Genomic DNA, 6,109 nt, shown 5'->3' with positions numbered 1-6,109 from the left:
TAAAAATTTTATAATAATTATATATAATTTATAAAATATAAAGAATATGTATTAAAGAAAATATAAGTAGTATTTAATTTTATATATATATTTTATCAATAAAATTATTTTCAAAATATATTTATATTTATTTTATAATCAAAAAGAATTTTTATTGTTTAATTTTTCATTTTAATATTTTTAAAAATATTTAAATATTTATTTTATTATTGATTAATAAAAATTTTAATAGACAAATTAAAATATTCATAAATACAAAATTTATTAGGTTTTTTAAATAAAAAAAATATATTATATTATATTTTCATTTTATTTTTTCCATTTTAATAATTGATTTAAAAAATTTATATTCAGTTTTATTTTTTATTTATTTATATAATATTATATTTATATTAATGTTTTATTTATTTATTTAAAATTTTATTTTTATTTTTTTAAAATTAATTTTTTTATATTTATACCTTAATAATATTTAATAATTTTATTTTATTATTTATATTTTTTTTAATATAAAAATCTAATTTATAAATATCTTTTTAAAAAAAAAACAAAATCATAATATTAATGAAATTATAAATTAAAAGAAAATAATAAAAATTATTTTATATTTATGCTTATGTTTTATTATTTAGCTTTTATATCACATATAATTTAGTAAAAAAAAAAAAACATAAAAAAATAATAAATCATAAAATTAATCACAAAAGTTATTGTAAAATTATGAATATAATCTATTAAAAAGAATAAAATAATATCTAGTAAATAAAGTAAATATATAATAGAACCAATTAAAAAATTATGATAATCTTTAAGATTATATATTATTAAATATAATAATAAATAAGTAAATATTTTATAATTTTATATTTTAAATATAGTAAATATAATACAAATTATTATAATTTTTTTAAATAAAAATTTTATTTAATTTTATTTTTTATAAAATTTTTTTTTTTTAAAAAAAAAATTTTAATTTTTATGATCATAAATAAAATAAATAATTTTGTTTAAAATTTAAATAAATTTTGAAATAATAATATAGTTTTTTTTGTTTAAGTATTAAATATTATTTATTCAAATTAATTACATTGATTTTTTAATTACAAATGTTTGCATATTTTATTTATTTTATATATAATATTACAAAAAATATTATTTTTATTTGTTTATTTATCTAAATAATATTATTTATTAAAAAATTAATAAAATAAAATCATAAATAAAAAATTTATTATTGTGTAATCTTATTATTAAAAATAAAACAATATATATAATAATTATAAAAAAGATAAATTTATTTTTTTTTTTAAGATATATTTTTAAATAAAATTTATTATTATCTAAATTTCGCAAATATTAATAATCATATTATCTTTATTTTATAATATAGTTAAGAAAATAAAATTAATACAAAAATAATATGCATATAAATATTTTAATAATCTTGATTATTTCATTACTTATATATTAATTAAAAGCTAGAGATTGTCGTTATGGCACTGAAACTATTGCTGGTTTAGAAAATGATGTAGGAAATATAGCAAATTGTGTAAATTGTAAAGTTAATTATTTTTTTAATGGTGCTTCTACCGATTTCATTCCTGGTGTTAGTTAATGCGAAAGATGTACATATTCTAAAACTGTAGGTGCTTAAGCCAATCCAGGTCGTATAGCTACATTAGCCCTTTAATGTGATGATAATTGTCCTGATGGTACTTAGACTGCCCTTGGAAAAACAAAATATTTAGCAGCATTACAAGAATGTAGTTTTTGTAAAGCTAACTATTATTATGAAACTACTAAAGATTTTGTTTTCTTAGTAGGTTTTAGCAGATGTGACGTTTGCCCAGTAAAAAAAGCTTCTGGTTCATAAGCAACTGCAGGCACTAATGCTTCAATAGTTAAATAATGTGACGTTGCTTGTCCTGCTGGCACTGCAACCGCTTATGGAGCAACCAGTTATGTATAAAATAAAAAGGAATGTACTTATTGTGATGCGAACTTTTATTATAAATACACTTATTTTAATCCAGGTTATAGTACATGCACAGCTTGTCCAGTAAAAAAAAATTTAGATGCTAAACACACTTAAGGTGATAATGCTAAAATAGAAACATAATGCAATACCGAATGTCCTACTGGTACTGTAACTTCTAATGGAAGAACAACAAATTATGAAAATGATAAATCCGAATGTGTTAAATGTGCTGCTAATTTTTATACTAGAAAGTAAAATGGTTGGATAGCAGGTACTGATATATGTATTCCGTGTCCTAATATTTTGATTTCAGGTGCATAAGCAAATTACCCTATATTTGCTTCCCAGGCTAAATAATGCAAAATAGATGCTGCTTTTTCATAATTTTTATCGTTTTCATTAATATTCATTTTTTTATATTTTTTATGATATAAAAAAGAATTAAAATTATTATTTTTCATATATATTAAGTATTAAAAATTAAAAAATAATTTCATATACAAAAATACATTTTTATATAAATAAATCATAACTTAAAAAATTAATTAGACTTTTTAATCCATACAACTTGTAATATTTTAAAGAGTTACTTTGAAATCTGTATTAAGAAAATAATTATTTAAATAAATAAATAATAAATATATATATATTAATAATTAAATATAATTTATAAAAATACATCTAATATATATTAAAAAACAAGATGTTTTACTTAATATATATTTATTTTATAAATATTTTAATTTATTTTATTTTTGGTTTCTTTAAAATTTTCATATAGTTATTTATTATAAAAAGTATTATAATTGTTAAATTTTTTAATTAAAATAATTATTAATAAATTTTATATTTTTATTTTTTATTAATTAATTTATAAAAATTTAATTTACATAACCAAAATAATATATTCTTAGAGTAAAAAGTAATTATCTTTTTTTGTTAAAAATTTAATTAATAAAACATTTTTTATTATTTTAAATAAAAAAATATTAGTATTTCTGATAATAAATTTCATTAGTATAAAAAGAAATAATTTATGAAATCTTTATTTTATATTTAAAAATATATAAAATCAAATTTAAATAACTTTTTTTTAAAAAAAAAATATATATAAAATTTATTAGAAAATAATTATTTAATATATATCTATTTTATTTTAAATAAGTTTACAAAAATTTTTAATAATATTAAAAATACTATTTACTTATTATAAAAAATAAAAATATTTAATATATTTAGGATTTTTATAAAAATTATTATTATATTTTATAATTAATCATTTATTTTTAATATTTCAATAATTATAAAAAAATATTGTTTTCATTTTATTTTATTAAAAAATTATATAGATTATGTTATTAAATTATAAATTATAATTCAATAATTTTAATAGTTATATATATCTTATTATAAAATAAATTAAAAATTTTATAAGTATAATATTAATATTTATTATTGAATTTAATAAAATTATTAAAAATTTATATAAATTATATTGTTTATTTCTAATTTTTTTATTTTTGTTTAATTAAAATAGATTTATTAATATATCTTATATTATTTAAATTTAAAGTAATTAGTAGCAAAAATTATTCAAATTAATTGAATTGAATTTTTTTTTTTAAAAAAAAAAAAACTTATTATCTATTTTACAATTTCTTCTTTTAATAAAATTAATTAAGAATTATTAAATTTATTAGTAGTTTAAATATTATAAATTATTTAATAGAATATATTTACTTTTTTTTATTATTTATTTTATTTTTTATGAAAGTTACTTTATTATATTAAAAATAAAAAAAATTATAATATATCTAATAAATTTTAATTAATATTTTTAAAAAAATATATATTATAAATAAAAATAAAATTATAATTGCAATAAAGAAAATTAATACATAATATTAAAAAAAACATTAAAATTTTATTGTTATTATTGAATAAAATATTATAAATTTTTATAATAATTTGAAGTAAACACGATTTAAAAAATCAAATATTTATTTTTTAAATTTATGATTAATAATTAAAAATTTTTAAACATAATTAAATTATATTTATATATTTTTTATATTTAAATATATTATATATATTTAAATATATTTTATTTATTATTAAATATATAATTGAAAATATTAAGATTTATTTAAAAAGTAAAAAATAGAAATATTTTCTATTTCCTTTAAAATATATATAAAAAAATATAAATTATTATTTTCAATATAATTAATTATTAATTATAAAGCTTAATTTTCTAATTATATTTTATGAAAATTTATTTAATTTTTTAAAATATTTTTGGATTAATATTTAAAGAAAATAAGTATTTTACTAAAAATAAATTTTAATATTTTTTCTAAATTATATTTAACTAAATTCTTTACATTAACTAAGTGCCTAGATACATATTTTTATATAATAAAATAAATAATAATATAATATAAATATATTTCTGTATTTATTTTTAAAATACTTATAATTACCATTTAATATGTAATAAATTATTATACTTCATAAAATTATTATTATATTAAAATATTATACATAAATTACTATATTTTATAAAGATTTTAATATTTATATTATTTTTTAATTTTTTATTTATAAGTTTTAATAAAATTATAAAAAATACAAATACTTTTTTAATTTTGAAAATATTTAGAAGAACTTTCTTTTTTAATTTTACAAATTTTTCATTATTAATAAACCTTTTTATTTATTTTAACTAATTCTGTCTAAATTTAATACTAATTATCTATTAAAGACTCTTATAGACAAAAATAAATTTAAAAAATAATTAAATTATAATCTTTAATAATAATTTTTTATTCCTAGTTTTTTTTTAAAGAATAAGTATTATGCTGATTTCAACTGCAATAAATGGCAAAAGAATTAATTAATTAAAATTAAACTAAAATAGATTTTGTAAGAAAAAAAATCTAAAAATATCTCAAAGTAGTTATTTTATGGACAAATAATATGTATAAAAGCAAATGTAAATTACATAATTAAATTTTTATCAAGATGGAATGATAATTTACAAACATGTTTTTTATATTTTTCTATTATATAAAAAGCTTCTTAATGAAGTTATTTTCTATATATTTTAGAAGGATTTAAAAATTAATCTCTAGTTATTATTTTAATAAATATACAAATTAAATTACACAAATTTTATTGCAATTAAAATAAGTTCAATATTAAAAATTATTTTTTCATGTAAAATAAAATATTAAAGAATAATGTATTTAATTTATAGTATATAAAAAAATAAAGATTAAATTTTTCTTCTTAATTATTAGTTTAGTTTTAAAAAAATACTAATTAATAATTTTTATAATTCTTTAGAAATATTAATAATTATAAAAAATAACAATTATATTTTTTTTTACATTCATTAACTATTTTTATATATATTATTGATATAACAATTAAATAATTTACTTAAATTTTAAAAATAATAAATATATCAATGTGTTATATAACTAATCTTTTATACAGGATAATCATTTTAGAATATATAAGATTAATGACATATAAAGTTAGTATTTATATAATTTATAAATGTGTATATATATAATTAATAAAAAAATTAAAAAATTAAAAAAAATATAGTAGAAAATTTATTATTGAGTTATAATTGACATACTAAAATAAAAAAAATATTCTTATTTTAAATTATTAAAAATAATAATAAATAAGGAAAACTATATAAAATGAATTATATTTCTTTTATAATATATATTAAAATAAAATAAAATTTTATTTATTATAAGAAAAATAATTAATTATTATTTAAAATAAAAAATTATATTTTTAAAGTTATGCATTTTCTTTTAAATATATAAATTAAAATATAAATATTTTATATACTATATTATCAAATTTAAATTTTATAAGATAAAAAATATCAAAAAAATTAATTTTTGAGTTATTTTCAATATAAAATATTATTAATTATTTCATATATAGTATTTATAGGAATTTATTTAAAAAAAATTAAAATGATACTTTAATTATTTTAATTACTTCATTATCTATCAATTAATTAAAAGCTAGCTGGATAAGCTGATGATGGAAAAGTAACTGCATAAACATATAGAAGTAATCACAAAATTAGTTAATTGTATA

At 12.0% G+C, this 6,109-nt stretch overlaps 1 pseudogene, besides 9 other annotated features; it reads left to right on the top strand.

Moving 5' to 3' along the window:
• Positions 1 to 366: 366 nt before the first annotated feature.
• Positions 367 to 408: a microsatellite.
• Positions 409 to 655: 247 nt separating this feature from the next.
• Positions 656 to 694: a microsatellite.
• Positions 695 to 926: 232 nt separating this feature from the next.
• Positions 927 to 961: a microsatellite.
• A 532-nt stretch (positions 962 to 1,493) lies between these two features.
• Positions 1,494 to 2,285, top strand: IMG5_069220 (annotated as a pseudogene).
• A 1,728-nt stretch (positions 2,286 to 4,013) lies between these two features.
• Positions 4,014 to 4,083: a microsatellite.
• Positions 4,030 to 4,086: a microsatellite.
• Positions 4,030 to 4,102: a microsatellite.
• Positions 4,038 to 4,102: a microsatellite.
• Positions 4,103 to 5,722: 1,620 nt separating this feature from the next.
• Positions 5,723 to 5,785: a microsatellite.
• Positions 5,728 to 5,784: a microsatellite.
• Positions 5,786 to 6,109: the final 324 nt, after the last annotated feature.

Source organism: Ichthyophthirius multifiliis, assembly GCF_000220395.1.
Source record: "Ichthyophthirius multifiliis unplaced genomic scaffold scaff_1120509250372, whole genome shotgun sequence".
NCBI lineage: Eukaryota > Ciliophora > Oligohymenophorea > Hymenostomatida > Ichthyophthirius > Ichthyophthirius multifiliis.
This window is presented reverse-complemented; position numbering and strand designations above follow the sequence as displayed.